Below are 17,328 nucleotides of genomic sequence, written 5' to 3' on the forward strand. Positions count from 1 at the left end.
TAAGGCCTTGAAAAGAAATCCAGAGCCCAGGCAACTTTCATTGAACTGAAATAAAATAAAGTCTAAATATTGATTGTTGATACTTTACTCCCATTTTATTTGCTTTCTTGAGGAAATTTTTTTCCCTCTGTTTCCTCAATTATTTAATCAGCCATGGTTTAACATTTTATAGAGCAGTACTAACTTCATAAACATGAAAAACAACAGCAAACCGCTGGTCTGCAGTGTGCTTTCAAAAATTCTGGATTTCATGGTCAGAAAAGAAAGGTATCCACCTTTCTAATTCCCTTCCAATAACAGATTCTTCTTTCTAGCTTGGTTCTACCCCTTATCAGTCACCAGTGAACACCATTCCCACCCTGCTGCTCCTCTCTGTGCCTCAACACAAGCTGTATTTTTGTAAAGCCAAATCCTGTGTCTCATTTTTAGCCTAACAACCAGTAAACACTATTAGCAATTTTTATTGATTGAAACTGATAGGATACTGCTCTCAATACCTGTGGGATTTTGTCAGAAATCAATTTCACTTATTGCCATCACGTACATGCTTGTGTTGCATTTCCCAGATCAGCAGGGTGGCATTATTCCCTGCACTGAAATGTGACCTGTGTCAGGAGGTGTGCTGTCTGCCTTGATCTGATAAAGAGAAAATGAAAAAATCTGTAATTGCATTAACTCTTATTGAATACTATTATTGCCTTTATCCTGAGTAGCAAAGTGACCTCAGATATGTTTTGGATTCTCTACAGACAGACAATTGAATTTCCAAGTTGCCCACACAGGCAAAACACCAAACAACCTCCTAAAAACAACAACCAAGCACACCTCACATCCCTAAAAAAACCCCACACTTTATCTCTTTATCCAGAGATAAAGGAATCTCCATTCCTTTATTTAATGTTCTACCTTACAGTCTATCAAAAGGAATGGAAAGTGAGGCAACTCAAATGAATGTGCATAAATCATCTGGCTGCACATAGACTATAATTACAATTTTTCATCTAGGAAACACAAATATCTTTATGCTGAAAGTCAACAGTGAATAATAGATCATTACATTTACCCATGTTACACTTCAAGCTTTGGAGATAAATTCTTGTTAGGGACAACCAGTGTCCTGTAGAATTACACGGTAAAAGTAGCTACTTTTAAAAAGTACTTTTCTAGAAGTATCTAATGACCCCAGAACAGGCTTGGGGATTAAGGGCAGGAGAGAACCAGGAGAGCACAGCTGGATTTGTGTTCACCTGTGCTGAGCAGCAGGCAAGCCAGCAGTGAGCAATCAGCCAAGGGAGGACACAGTCCCTGCAAGCCAGCAGCCCTTGGCTCGGGCAGGATGCATTCTGCACACCAGCTGGCCCTTTTGGCAAAGCAGGAGGCCACAGACTGAATTTGGCCATGGAGGTGGTGGCCAGACCTGCGCTGAGCTGCAGCTGCTGTAGCTGAGCCCACTAAGGCAGGAAGTTAAAGGAAGGTTGCAAACTGTGTAATCTTAAAAGAGGTGATGAAGATTTTTATAAAGCATTGGTAGCTGGGAAAGAAGTTCCAGTGAAACATTGGCAATGATCTAAGCAGCACAATTTGGCTACAGGCACTTATTTGGTGAGACTTCTCAGGGTCACATACCTTCCTGCATAGACCCAGGACACACACACGGTGTACAAGGCAGCTGGTCCTCCTCAGCCAGCAAAACATCTGGTCTGGGGTTCCATAGATTTCATAGAATGCTGGCAGCTCTCCATGATTTGGGCTTTTCAGTGGGCTGGGAACACCTGGATAGTGAAAAAGACTAAAGAAAATAAGGGCTTTTGTGAGAGCACTGCAGTAGGACCAAACATGTTTTGCATGGAAGAGCTTCCATCTGGCCTGGCCTGCTCGAGCAGCTGAGAGCCACGAGCCAACGTTCTGGGAGAGCAGAGCACCAGGCACAGCAGAACACCAGGCACAGCAGAACACCAGGCACAGCAGAACACCAGGCACAGCACATTCCCATGGATTTGCACTGGGAGGAACCTCAGCCAGCCCTGTGTGTGTGCAGCCTGCTCAATCCTCACTCCACAGATCACGGAGCACGAGCTGTCACTGCACATCCAGCAGTCCCCCCTGACTCCAGGCAGGGATTTGCTGGGAATCATTGTTCCTCTGGCCTTTCCCACTCCCTGTTCCCAGTCTGCTCCAGTGCCCATGGCTGTCTCTGCTGGGCTGCCCGTGGCAGGAACTGGGCACAGACTCTGGCCCAGTGCTCCAAGCAGCCCAATTGTTTCGTCACTGGAGCTGGTTCTATTAATAAGTGCACTGTTATTCACTGGCATTTCTGGTGGGATGCTCCATATCTTAGAAGACTGAGCACTGCATGGAGCTTCCAATTAGCTGGGAAATGTTTTCTGGTTCTTTGCCTAAAAGGACAGAGACAACAGCAGCATTGTTAGCAATGAACTGCCACCTCCTAATGTTGAGTTACAAGAATTAGTGGGTTACTAAACTACCACTGACCTTCTTTTATGATTTTCCTTAATTACTCATGAAGCTTTTGAAAAATGCTATTAAAAAGATACTTAAAATTAACAGAAATTGGGAGAGTATGTATTTAGAATAAATGAGTTTATTTGCACCTCTATGGCACCAAACTATTGTTAAGTAAAAAAAAAGGGACAAGATTCCTAAATATGTTTTGGACTGGCTTCCTCACTGCTCAGTTCAGAAAACCAGTTCAGAACAAACACTCCTTTCTGAAATACCTGCCTTTAGGTAATTGTAGTCCCTAAGCATCTTCCATCAGGATATGATGCCGTATTTTCTTCATTCTATTCATCAGACTCAACCTCTTTACAATCCTGTGCTAGTGCCCTGCTTCTGCCTCCTCATTCAGCTTTCTTAGCCCTGGTTCCTTTCTGCAGGGAAGGGAAGGGATACAGACCTGGAGAACTCTTTCCTGTCCCCAGGGAAGAGGCTGCAGAGAGAACAGTTAATTATCCACCTCCCTCTGCCTTTGCTTGTGTGTTGTTTGGACATTAAACCACAAGACTCCAGGAAGGGACTTACAGACCATGTTCTGCTGCTACTGGTGCATCTGCTCTCCTCTTTATTGTGTTTCTTTGCCCTGAAGCAGAGAGAGTATCTCACCTTCAATCTGACCAGAAGCATTGTTGTCTTAATCCCGATTTTATTTAATCAGCTCAGGAGATCTATACAAAGTATTCTGTTACCAAATGAGGATGTCATATGGCAATCATCCCCAGCACAATAAACAGGGATCAATAAACTTTCCCTAGCAGCAATTTATCACTCAGTGTATCACACAGCAATCCACTGGGTGCTATATCTGAACACAAAAAAATTTAAAGTGAGCACAATACAGTGAATAATGGCCCAGTACAAACCACTTCACAGGTGGAAAAGAAATCTATCATAAAAACAGCTCTTCTAGCACACAGGAAGAAAAACCTTAAGTCAGTTAAGACCTAACTATTAACAAAATAAGTGATAAAAATACTGAAAACCTTGTTTTACTGCGCTTTCTGAGAGGAGATTCCTGACTTTTTAGAGGAACTAGTTACTTAATATACAGTGACATAAATATCCAAAGCAGCATAATCAACTGAAAAATCTACTAAGTTCTTGACACACAGAATATTTCTTTGTGGTTTTGAAGCATACCTGAAAAATCCATCTCAATGAGAATAAAAAAATGTGTGTTCAACCAAAAAATCAGAAAATTTCATCCCTGTAACTTTAATTTTTTTCTTCACATTTCCACTTGTGCAGTTCCAATATTAGAGTATTGAAAAAACAATGGGTAAAGTCCCATTATTAGAACAATTTGCCAGTATTTCAGGACAGATTTCAAATTTCCCTTTCATTAATTGGCAGAACTGGTAATTTCCACAGGTTTGACAGAGAAGTCAAATTGATGGAGAAGAGATTTCTCCATTGGATTATTTATTGGGCAGGGGTGCTACTTCAGCTTCTTCAGGAAAACTCAGTTCTACTTTCCTGTGACCACTGTTTGATCTCTCTTTGTGAAAGTTTGAACATTTAAAATTGTTATTGGTAATAGACCAAAGTCCCTTCTATTGAACTGTGTGGAAGATTAACCCAATGTCAGGGAAAAGCATAAATCAATCAGTGCTGGCTAACAACAGATCTGATTTTGCCTAAAGGTCAGGCTTTTCTTCAAACACAGTCCCTGAAGATGGGAAGGGGTCACTGGTGGGTCTGATTTCTGCTTTGCACTCCACTGCCAAATATTTCTAATGTGGCAACTCTAAATCAGTTTATAACTTGGCATTATTTCTTAACTGCATTTCCATGACCATAAATAAGTCCCTAAGAGCATAAAGCACACTGCATGTAGTCCTTCACTGATTTCTCAAAGTCTTGTGTGTTTTATGGCATGGGAGCTAACTAAAACCAAAATCTTAGTGTTTTTATCACAGTTGCAAGTTTGGAAAACATCTATCATATCAATGAGGTTCGCTTCAAAGAATAGCAATGTATGAAGGCTTAGATCCAATTTGTAGCAAAAAAATACGAAAAAAAACCTAACCAGAAATTACAAGATTCTGGCATTTCTTCCTAGTAATTCACCAGGTTGAACTCACACCTTCCATAACTCAAGAATACTCCTGGGTAATTGTGTTCTCACAAATGAGAGAGGAAGAGAGAGAGAGTTATGATCAGACAGATATGACAGACAGAAACAGACTCTTGTCATGGCATTGTGGAAAGCAAGAAGGTCCCCCTGCACCTCCTTTTCTCCTAGATGAGCTCCTTCAGCTGCTCCTCATCACACTGGTGCTCCAGCCCCTCTCCTAACTCCTTTCCTTTCTCTGGTCTTACTCCAGCCCCTCAATGTCTTTTTTGTTGTGAGAAGTCCAAAACTGAACCCAGGACTGGAGGTGCCTTAGCAGAGCCCAGCAGAGGAGGACAATCACTGCCCTGGTCCTGTTGCCACACTATTTCTGACATATGAAGGAATTGCAGTAAGCTACGTACTGGTGGAACTGAGCTTCATATGATATTACCTTCTTTCTTCTCCAAGTTATTAGAAATTTTAGCCATAAAATATAGAAAACTTAATCCTGCTTGTGTCCTTTTAACCTCTTAAGTGACTTTCTGAACAGGATGCAAATGGAAACCTGAAATAAGACACATGATTCAGTTATGATAGCTAGGTAGCCACTTTTAAATAAAACAGGATGGTTGCATACTGCATAGATCTGCTTTTGCACTGTAGAGGCCTTTTAGCTGATTCATCTGCAGGAATACAAATGCTTACTAAACACAAATTATAACTGTGTAAGTACTCTGCTTTATCAGGTAGAGTTCCCTTCCCCAGAAGGTCAGGAAGAAGAATGCCATATTCAGCTGATTGTGTTGCAACTAGGCACCCTTGGACTTAATTTCCCAGATACTGCAACTCATTCTATATTCACATCATTTAATGGACATGCAAGTTTACAATACAACGTGTCCTAATTTTTGGATGTGTGAGGCGGGGGCCAGGGAAGGGCTACAAAGCAGCTCTGGGTTATGAGATGAAAACAGGTCAGTGATTCAATATTTTTTTACAAAGCACTGGGTAAGAAACATTAACTGGCAGTAAAGGTGATAGTAAGTGACAGGACAGATTCTGAGGGTTGATTAAGGACCATAAACCCACTGGATCCCCTCTTCAAAGACTGCCAGTGTGGCAAGGGAATACTTGGGTGGCTAGGAAAAAGCATTCAACAGCATAATCAAAATCTGGCAACATCTCTGTGTCACACATTCATATTGGCCAATTTCCAGTTGGCAGAGCAGCTCTATAGGGTCTGAAACAAGAGAGCACAGAGAAGCCTACACTGATGACTGAAAAAGAGGAATGCAAAGATGACACAGAAATAATCTTCTCCATTCAGTGCAGTGCTGGGCATAGCTCAAGTGCTACTGAAGAAAACTCAGCTGCACTTGTGCTCCTATCTTTTCATTTCCCTCTGGGCTGAGACTACTTTTAGAGCAGAACCAGTAACCCCAGCAATACCTTGCATGTTCTTCATTTTAATCCAAGCATGTCTGCCTGGATCCAAGATCTGTTGCTACAATAGCAGACTGCTGGTAATAAATGTTAACAAAAAGACCTGCCAGACTTCCCAGAGGAATGGTGTGTTTAACATTTAGCAGTAGGAGAAAGCTTATGGTGTCCCAAGTTATTCTGCTAAATCACAGGAGAGTTTGCAGAATAACTAACCCAAAATGAGGTTTTCACCTGGAAAAGCTAAGGGTGGCAGAAGTTCTGTGGCACCCAGGACTACCAGAGTTGGAAGGAGGGACTTGTTTCTCTTCAAGAGGAAGGGAAGTGAGCTCAGCTCTCAGCACAAAATTTGCCCCCCTGTTCACAGCCCTTGTGATTTGTTGTACCCCATCACTGGCAATGCAAACAATTAAATCTGACAGGAACCTAGAGGTTTCAAAGCCCAAAGGACGTCATTTGGGCATTTGCTCTTTGCCTACCCTGAGGTGTTTACCAAGGCACATCCTAGACTGACCCACTGCTTTTCCTCCCTTTGTTTTTTTCTCCAAGGGACTGCTGTTGCATAAACCTTACAAACCCATATAGGCAGTTCTAAATAACAACATAAAACTTACAGAACTTACTACAGCTCAGGACAATTGCTGTATTTATGTCACAAACACTGCTAAACATAGCACAGGAAGACTTCCTTCCTTTTCCCTTCCTCCCCACCCCACGCATGGCTGACAGCTACATTTGTCAGATTCACAGCCTCACAGTTAAAAAAAGAAGTTAACTTCCAAAATTAAAATAATCTCCTTCAGCAATGTGAAGAGAGTAATTTACACTAGTTAAGATGTAATTTATATTCACCTCTCTCATTATGTGTACGACATATACTGAACCTAAAAGCAAGTTTTGAAAATAGATCTTTTTAATATATACTAAAAGTGAGAAATTACTAGAATATTTGCCTTTTTATCCTGTCAGAGGCAACCAAAGTTCTTTAACAATGAAAAGCCTGATCTGTTGCTGGCGTTTGACTAACAATGCAAAGAAAAAAAAAAAAAAGGCAAAACCACAATGCCAATACTTTAGAATCCTGCAGAAACTGTGGTTTAAAAAACACCCTACCAAAATGGATCAGTTCTAAACTGCAAGCTTAAAGCACTCAAAAACTTTAACACCCTAGCTGCTTTCTCTTATAGACCTTACCACACCATGAAGACTAAAATTTACAGTCTTGTGTGCTTAAATTTAGCTTTTAAAAGCAGATCCAAAATGCTGACTCAGCTTATATATTTCAGTTCCACGTATTCCATTGGGTCAGACTATCAGGCTATAAAACAGGGAAATTCTAATTACATGAAGAAAAGAAATGGAGGAATAGTGAAAATCATTCTGCTATTGAGCTAACTGCAGGCAACAAGGAGGGGATTAAGTAGATCAGTTCATCAATAATGGAATATGGAGACTTTCAACACTAAGTAGGTCAGTGGTACATATTTTCTGTTTTACCCTTAGATAGTCACTCAGTAACCTGCTCACAGTGAACTCCCACTGCTTTCCTTCTCTTCTCACCAGGCATTCCTCAGTGTCACAAAATTCACCAAATCCTCCCATCCCTGCAGAGAACTCATGATTTGAAAGTGTGTGGGGAGTGGAGCTGGATAGCTGAGGCTGTCATCCAGGGAGGTGGCACTGAGAGGTGCATTGGAATTGTTTATTCTCTGTCAGCTAACTGATACAATTCTGCATAAACCCAACCCTGATTTCTGTATCTGATGGAATGCCTCCCATGCACAGGTGTTGCAGAGACTGTCACAAATCCATGGGATTTTTTCAGTGATTTGAGTGGGTTCTAAATCAGTGCCTAACATGACTAAACCATAACATTTTGTGGTACTTCTATGAAACAATACTGATAGCTGTGTTTGTGTTCTTTGGCTAAGAAAATACCAGCAGAAGAATTGAAACACATGATTTTGAAATAGAGGCTGCAATGAATTATTTTTCATTATTTCTGTTAAAGAAAATTTGCTCTCCTTCTTTTTAAATTGTTGCCACAGGGATGTAAGTAGAAAACTGCCCAGCCAGCCCACCAGATACTTGCTGAGTCTGTGCTGAAATTATTTCAAAGCTGATAGAAGAGGAGCTGTCCAGTTCAAAGCCAACATCATCCAGCCCTGCAGGAGGGTAGCAGAAGTGGAAATGCAGAAGCAACTGACTATTCCAAATTGTGGGAAACCATGACACCTAATACCTCCTGTAAGAATTGACTGACTTACAGAAATCTGCAGCAGGATCCTTGCTGTAATAACCAGCTAGGAGAGCCAAAGGCTGTGTAGAAAGCCAAACTGATTATTAATCCCTAAAATGATTTAATGGACAATATTTTTACTGTCACCAAACTAAAACAGAAAAACAAAACCAAACAGAGTTATTATTTCCCTAGGACTACATAGATGGTGACAATTCAGTGTGGCATACCACATATAGGAATATTGAGGTATTCAATAACAATATAATTCTAAAGAACAGGTATTAGTCAGTCTGGTAATTTCAACTGTTAAATAACACTTCTTATTTGGGTTAGTGTGGGCACCAGCTAATACTGAACACTGTAGTTGTTCTCTAATCATAAGTTTCACTGAAAGTATCATAAAAAAAAGTCTATTCCTATCTCCTAAACTTTACAAAACATTCCTTATTACTTCCATTAAATCAAAACATTATTTGAAAATGCACCTAAAATTAATAAATACTCTAGAACATAAAAATTTCAAGTCTAATGTATTTGCTAGGGTACTTTCCATTTGTCCTCCTCACTCTTCTTAACAGAACAAGTAATTTACGTGAGTAATGAAAATAATCTTATTGTGCAGCTTTTAATCTATTATTCAATAGCTAAAAGGAAAGTAAAAGTCACCCTTTCTATCAATAATTTAGCCTCAGTGCTAATGCAGCCATTCAGCTGCCCCCATCAAAAGGGCCTCATGCATTTTTAATGTGTTGGCTCTTTGTTAGGAGGTCAAAGATGTGAATTGTGGTTAGAAACACAGTTACCAGGTGAGGCAAGGTCAACTGAAGAAAATATTCCTATTGCAAGTGAAACAAATTAAACTGGCAGGACTGTAAAGGAAAACTGCACAGTAGGGTCCTCTGTGCCTGACTTTGCTGAGGACCAAAAAGATCAAGCCCAGCTGCCAAGGCTGCCCTGGCTGGTGAAGAACCAGGAGCTCTCAGCAGCACCAGTGGAGCTGAACAAATTTCAGCAAGTTTGATGGGGTGATACAGCATGTTCCCCAATTCAGCCTCTGCTCAGGTACTGTTTGATGCCCTGCCTGGATCCAAATCCACACCCTGGGACAGGCACTCCTGGAGCACCACAGAGGTCAAGGCTCTGATGAGAGCAGTTATTTCCCTCAGAGCCAAATTTTTACTGGTTTGGATGGTGCTGTAATTTGGATACCTGCCACTAAATTTCAAACCTGGGCTGCCTGGACCAGATCTCACCATCTAACACATCCACCTGATCTCTTTAGCTTTACTTCCACTGAGGCATTTTTAGAGAATTGGTCCTTAAACACCACAACAGTTTTGAAAGCCCCAGAGGCACAGATGGCATCAGTGATCTACCTTTCTTTGCAATGTATGAATCAAGCACCTGCAAGAACAAGAACTTAGTCAGCTTTTTTTGTCTGCTAATAAATCCCTCTGAGACTGTACTTTTCTCTAATAGTGTTGTTGTCTTCTTTGGAAAAGATTAGCATGTCAGGAAGCCTCTACAGGAGGACTGAGCACAGGCAGGCACCATCTCCTCTCAAGGCTGGCACAGAAAACTCTTGAGCTGACACTAGAGAGGCAGATGAAGTTTTAGACCTCTCCCAAGAAGTGGTGCATGTGACCCTGGCACCAAGCAGCTGCTGGTGTCTTTGCATTCCCATTCTGTCAGACTGAGGGGCTCTGGCAGAGATTGAACCCTGCTCACATTTGTGGAATAGAGCATTCCTTCCCCAGGATGAGAGGCTCACTGGGACATGAGGTCCCAATCAATGTTAATCCTCTGTAAGGGGTCTACATGTCAGCTGATCTTCTGTACTGGAAATGGTTCCCTTTTATTTTTGCCTCTTTAGGTTTAAACTCTGCATGACCCAGCTTGTTTTAGGGCAGAAAAAGTAAAGGATTTGCCATATTTTATCATGGCTCAAAATGAAGCCAATAAATCTTTATGTAACATTTGGCAATTCCTCTCTAACTCTATTGCTGTACAGCCTTCTTCAATAAGAGGAAGTGATATTAATTTGTTCCTGAGAGTGGAAGCATTCATTTTACATCTGGAGTTGTTCCAGATGGAAAATAGGGCTTGTTACCCTGTGTGTTACATCACTGCTTCGTGTAGATTTGCATTCCAGTGGAGCTTAGCAAAAACTTATACAGACCTATGTAATGGTTGTTTACTACCAAAACATACAATTAGCCTTATAAATACACTAAAGAGGTAAAAATGAGCAGAATTTTGTAAGCTCTAGCACCAAGCTGACCACAGAAAACCTTCAGGCAAAAGTCAGGCAAGTGCAATTTCAATTTTGCAGGAGCAAAGAATAAAGATCATGTAACCATTTCTGTTGCTGCCATGACCACATATTCCAGATCAGGATGTTTGATTTCCTACCCCTTTCCCCTCCGTCTCCCCACATGTAAAGGATCAAGTTTTGGGGCTGTACTCCAAAGGGCTAGAAATGACAATGCAAAACAAACACCCACAAATGGATGCAAACTGATGGAATAGTACAAGGAAAATGAGAGTACCTATTGGCCCTTCAGAAAAGGAAGCATCATCAAGGTTTTCATACTTTTAGGAACAGACTTCCAAACACAAGAAGCCCCATGGGACAAAACATTCCATTTCTTCATTGAAGGCATAACAAGGAGAAAGTGCAGACTCTAATTGTTGACTGATCATAAAAAACAGTAAATATTTAAGTAGACCAGGAAACAACTGACAGGCAGAGATTGGCCCTCAGAAGCTTTGAGAGGGGTGTCAACCACCAAATCATGGATCTCACAGAGTAAGAGAAATGAGGGAAAATACACAAAGCAACACGTATTTGGGTTTGCAGAATCAGACAGAAAAATACTGATTTCAAATGACAGTATTCTGACTAGATATGAACAGGCAAGACTGTGCTTATCAAGGCCAGAGGAAAGGCAAATTTTGATACCTTAGAAGTAATATAAACAGAACATGAGCTACAGCCTTAGACATATGGATAAAAGGATTTTATGTACAGAATAAAACAGATGCAGACACAGCCTGGATATGAGAGCAGACAGAGAATTTTGAGTCAAAGAGCAGTGCAGTGACTTGCAAGATAGTGGGCTGTACCAGCAGAAGAAAAAAGAGTTGGCTCAGGAAAATTAATTGCAAACATACTTAGAGCAATTTGCTACTTACTCTTGGTTGCTGGGAGCTTGTTTGCTGACCCTAACTTTAGCAAGTCAGCAAATGCACCGTAGATGTGCAGCACAAAGATGACACAGGGTTCATTGCAACCCAGACTGGCTGTGCCCTGCAGACACAGCCAGCTTGTACTTGGCAATCAATGAGCCAGATGCAATTGGAACACTGCTAACTGCCTGTAAATGATGCATTTTTTAAAAAACTGAACCATTTGAGGGACTGTATTGCATTCATTACCATTTCAATCAACAGCAGCACAATGTAGCACTGACGAGATTTAAATGACTATCCAATATAAATAATCTGAAAGGCTCAGGATGGCTGGGGCAGAGATCATTCACAGATTATTTCATTTTAGGCTTCCTATTTGGCTAAGATTTTGCACATGTGAACTTGTCCCATGCTTCAGCCTTAGCTATGTAGGCAGCTTTTTCAGCGAGAGAGATAAGAAAAGAAATAAGGTTGAGGAAGGAGTAATGGAGGCATGGAAAATTGATTTTCAGACTGACTGTGACCTTGACTCAGAGGTTGAACACGAGCTGTGAAGCAGACAATGAGGACAGGAGCAAGCTGCAGACAGCAAAACAGCAAATTTTGTTTGGAATTAGAGATTACAGACAAATTCTGACGGCCTGTCCCTGTGCCCATAATCAAGTGCAGTAAGCATGTGATGATATTTTGACTTGCAGGGATCGTTGGGTATTTATGAGAGCACAACAGAGCTCACACACTATTTCTCTCAGAGATAGCATTTCAGAAGGCTGTTATTCAAGCCACTTAAGATGAAGAAAAAAATGAAGACAATTTTTTATACAGTGCATCAGTTATTTTACCAAATTCTGATAATTTCATTTGTTCACACGCTCATAAAATATTTAATCTCATTTTCTGCTCTGAATTTTTTTATGATGGGTCTGAAATAATGCAAAGTTTTACAGAAAGAATGTAGCCATGAAGGAAGACAAAAACACTGGTTTCTGATAAACCACATGTGATGTAGTTAAGAAAAGCAGAGAAGAGTGGCTAGAGTGGTTTATAATTTGCAGTTTGTCACCAAGTTATGGAGTCAGACACAAATTGTTAAGAACTAGAGAACAACCAAGGACCACGTTACTACTGTGGGACTGTTTCTCCAGCAAGGAGCAGTTAAAGAGGCTCTGTCTTTATTTTTATTCTCTGACTTTTCTGTTGTGTAGCTCAGGGAAAGAAGGAGCTAGCAAGTTAGGCCAGGTCCACACTCAGAATGCTTTGTCAGCACAGGATCATGTATTATAATATTATGCAGCATATTATGCTGGCACAGCATTCCAAGGCAGATGCAGCCTACAACAGCAAAAAAAAAAAAGGTTTTTACAGTATAACTTCTTAATTACCTGGGAGTGACAAGTTGGGTTTTATGCACAAGTGACTTTTGTTGGGTCACAGCCCAGGTGCTGATCTGTGCATGACTGTGCCATCACCAATCTGTAGAACAGTCCTGGCCTTTGAGCCATGGGGGAACCTCTACTCTACCTAGAAAACATTGCTTTTGCTTCTTAACACCTCTGGAGTGGCATGTAAGATTGGAAAAGGATAGGGAATACAAAGTAGATATTTTCTCTGTCTAAAGCTCATTCTGACACAGACAATTTGAGTTCCACAAGGAAACAAAACTGCACAGTGTTCAGAGATATAATATTACAGCATCAAGGTCCTCTGGTCCTTGCATGGAGAGCCTGTGATCTCCCAGGACACCAGCACAGCTGCAGTGTTTCCATGTGGGCAGTCAGTCTTCAACTGGATTGAAATCCAACCCAATAGTATTGGGAATTTCCTACAAAATATGATTCTCAATAGAAATCACAGTACTTATTTTTCTTAGTGTGCATTAGTGTGCTCAAGGTGCCATTCTGAAATTGTATGTGCCCTGAAACTGAAGTGACTGGAAAATAAAAACCCTCCATTTTTTAAAAAAATCAGGCCAATTCATGATCACAGTTTTTTAAAACAATACTTTTTTTTATGGAAAGGGAATTTTTGCATATCTCTGTGGCAGACCATTAAGACAGGATATCTGCCTGTTCTGTGCATGCTGGTTATGATCAATTCTGTTCTACTGTAAAATCTTCTAGGTAGTGAGGAATTTTTCCTATTTTTCTGAAAGCATTTTTTATTGTCCCAGTAAAACTGAGTTTTCACAAATATTTAAGCTTTTGAAAAGCAGAATATTCCCCATCTTTAAATAATTCCATCATAGAATTCCCAGCTAACTGTCAATCTACACAACCAGAGCAATTAGCTCTGCATGATAGCAGAGCTATTAAATAACCTTGGCATCAAGGTTACAGCAGTTCAATGGCCAGGCTAGACAAAGAATGCTTCAGGGCATTCCCTCATGGTAGAAACAGCTCTTGCAAAGGGCCTGCCTCAGTTTCCCATTCCCAATGTCTACTGAAGTTAATCAGCTTTTTTTTTGGTGGGGGGGTTTGGGGTGGGGGTGGCTGTGGTGGTGGGGCAGAGGTTGGGGGCACTGAAGTCTTTATTCTTAACTGATGTTACTGAGCTTCCAGTCCTGACTTCTTGACTTGGAATCAGCTTCTCCTGTTCCTCTTCAGCTGCAATCAGCAGGCTTTTCTCCAGCTTGGAGAGTCCAGAGATTCATGTTCAACTTCACTCATCCGGTCACTCTCGATTCTCAGGCTGACATAACAGGCGTATCTTTGTCCCAGATGAGAGAAGGAGAAATCTTACAATGCAAGATTCTTCATCCCAGCCCTTAGGGGGACAGTGGCCCTACATTCTAACTTGCTCTTGGCATTAATAACTCCCAAGACACTCTTCTCTCTAGCAAAGGCTACATCAAATATTTTTAAAACAGATTTCCTTAGGCACACAAGCAATTGATCTTGCAAAACATTCCTTCTGGCCTTAAGGGCCGAGTGTTCAAAGTATGTACAATGAGGCTTATAAATTAAACTGATAAAAATCACATGAGAAAAAAGGAGAAAAAACATCAAATGTGAATGTAGGAGCAAGGAACTGAGAGTTGGAACATCACTGGGTTTATCACACGGTTTAAATTTGCAGGTAGAGTGGAGATGTCGTGAAAACTTCATCATAAAAAAGGACCAGCTTGGGATCTGAGTCATTTAATAATGTCAGTAAGGGCTGAGCTGATATTCACTCATGAACTCTAGGGGATCTAAAGATGAAATGACTGTGCTGCTGCCTAGGAAATACTAAAGAGTCAGGTGTTCTGTGAGAGAACTGGACTTAGTGGGGATGATGGTATCGGAAGTTACAGGCTGCAATTGCCAGACGCACAGTCAGGACCTGAAAATTCAGCTACCACACCTGCCCATGACTCTGGTGTAGCCCCCTCCTCTTCCCCCTGCTGCTGTTCTGCTGTGCCACCTCGTGCTGACACTGCTGTATGGCATGGGACACTGGCACATCCCTAAAATCCTTCATGTTGGACTTTCTGAGACCAGAGCAATGCAGACCTGTGCCCAGGGACGCAGCTGCAAGCAGGACACGTGAATACAGAGCGCTGCACTGTCACAATCCTTTCTGTACTCCTGTGAAGGCCCAGATGCTCACAGATGTTTTCAGATTTTCAGTGATTACAGCCAGAGTTTTGAGTTTGCTGCAATTGAGGTTAGGTAAGATCTGCATGGCAGATATTTCTCACAATTGCCACCAGAGCCATTATTGCACTGTCTGCTGTCCTTGTCCTCCCCGGGCCCAGAGCAGAGAATGCACATGAAGAAATTCCCAATCCTTTACCAACTTTGATGCTGACATGTAGTATTTTGAATAACCACATGATCACCTTCTGTTTTTTACTTACCTCATTGTAAAATGGATGACATTTATTTCACCAGGGTGACAGAGCTTTGGCACATTTTTCACAGCAGATGGAGCTTTAGAGATCTGCAAATGACATTGCTTTAACAAACTGGCAGAAACACGTTTCTGATGACAGGGCACACTCTGGGAGCTTCACAGAGTACATTCAACAGAAGGAAGCACAGCAATCCAAACAGTTGAAGAAGGTCTTTGCATTTAGCAGATTTTCATATTATTTGTCCAGGCATATTCTAAACCTCTTTGATTTTCTCAGGAGCTTCCAACATTCAGGTTACATGGGGGCTTTCAGGTGCAAAACCCCTCGCTTTTGGCAAGCATCCTGCATGACTTTGGCATGGCAAAGAAACTCTTCATCTAAGCAAAAAATTGTAAAAATTGTACAGCTTGTGAGTCTACCTGATAAACTCCTCACTGCAGTCGGCCCAGCCTCATCCATCCTGCCATGGAAAGCCCAGTCACAAAACACATTGTTATAAATTATTTTCAAATTTCCAAACAATCAAATCTAATTAATTGATAATATACTTTAATAATTTGGATACAAAATAATAAAAGAATAAAATTTAGTAAAATAATACAATTTAGTAAAAAAAGGTACAATTTAGTAGATATATTCAGATATACATTTCTATATATATGTGAATATAGTTGGCCAGTAATTAAGGATGGTTAAGGCATAAGCAAAACTGACTGGGGAGGGCTTCTCACCCCACCTCACATACAAAACAAAGCACTTCAAGCTAAACTTATATACTGTATGTTTATACATATTCATTAATGTTTGCTGTAAGTTTCCTCTTATTTCCAGTTTTTCTGACTTTACGTCACTTTTCTTCATGGCACATGCTTCACTTGTTGTTAGGGGGTCTTCAGTCTTCTTTTGGGGGTCTTTTGGTGAAGGCTTCTCCTCTTCCTCGTTGTCCTTTGGATTATCTTATAGGTTTGCACTGTGTACTAAGCGTTGTGTTATGTTAATCTACTAATTAGCCTTATATTTACTAACCTTTAGGCCCAATGCCTAAATTCGTTCTAATTTTGGTCCATCTCAAGGCCATTTTGATCTTGAGACACCATTTATCTTCTAAACTACAGCCTGTACCTCAATTTTGACATGTAACATCTGCAAAGGGGTACATGTGCTTTATAACACTTGATCATTTCTAATAACAACTTTAATAACAGTTACAATTTAGTTAGCACCAATCAATTCCATTTATTCCAACATCTATTATGTAGAAGTGCTGCAGCTCAGACCCAGCAGCCCCACAAGGAGGGGTCAGTGCTCCACCAGCAGCGCTTGGGCTCCGCAGGGAAAATCTGCAGCAATGCCAGAGGGGGAAACTGCTCCAGCAGTGCCCGTGGAAAAACAACCTCCACATCAAGGAAAACAAACTATAGCAAGCTCACGAGTATCACAAATTCCTGTGCTGGCCTGCCAAATACCACTGCAGTATTTGTGTTTGGGATTCTCAAGGGATTAGGCCTCCTCCTTGTTTGGGAAGCGTGCCTGGGTCAGCAGAGCAGGCAGGAATGCAGCTGTTCCCAGCACTTGGGCACAAACTGGGGAGTCATTGCTGCTGCTGCCCAGGGACACTGCTTCTGTACGGGAGGCCCTGAGCATCAGTTTCTGAGCAAGAATAACCCCTTGAGGACTGAATGAGTTTAAAGATGTCTTATATTAATATTTCCAGTTACATGAAATGTAAAGATAGTTAGGGGACTGGTTTTAACTTAAGTAAGCCACCTCTAAGCACATTTTAAAATTTCTCTGGTTTCCGGGGTGACTTTTATCGGTTGAATTTCTAAGGCCTATTTTACATGCTTCAGAGCTTTCACTGGGAATTGGGTAAGAGCGAGCTCCTGCTGACACAGAGATGGCTTTGGTGACAAAGTTCCCCCCTGTACATCATCAGGCAGGCTGCTCTCCTCTGCCTGCCCAGTCACAGCTCTGGTGCCTGCTCCTCACAAAGGGAACCAAGAGTGCAGCAGGAGCCATACTCTGAACTGCATCCAGGAGAGCCTG

At 41.2% G+C, this 17,328-nt stretch overlaps 1 protein-coding gene across 2 annotated transcripts in view; it reads left to right on the plus strand.

The window, feature by feature from the left end:
- AMER3 (APC membrane recruitment protein 3) overlaps positions 1–17,328 on the plus strand; it is a 31,386-nt gene that overhangs the window by 11,459 nt on the left and 2,599 nt on the right. The gene's annotated exons all lie outside the window — the stretch shown is intronic.

This window comes from Poecile atricapillus, chromosome 8 (genome assembly GCF_030490865.1).
Source record: "Poecile atricapillus isolate bPoeAtr1 chromosome 8, bPoeAtr1.hap1, whole genome shotgun sequence".
NCBI lineage: Eukaryota > Metazoa > Chordata > Aves > Passeriformes > Paridae > Poecile > Poecile atricapillus.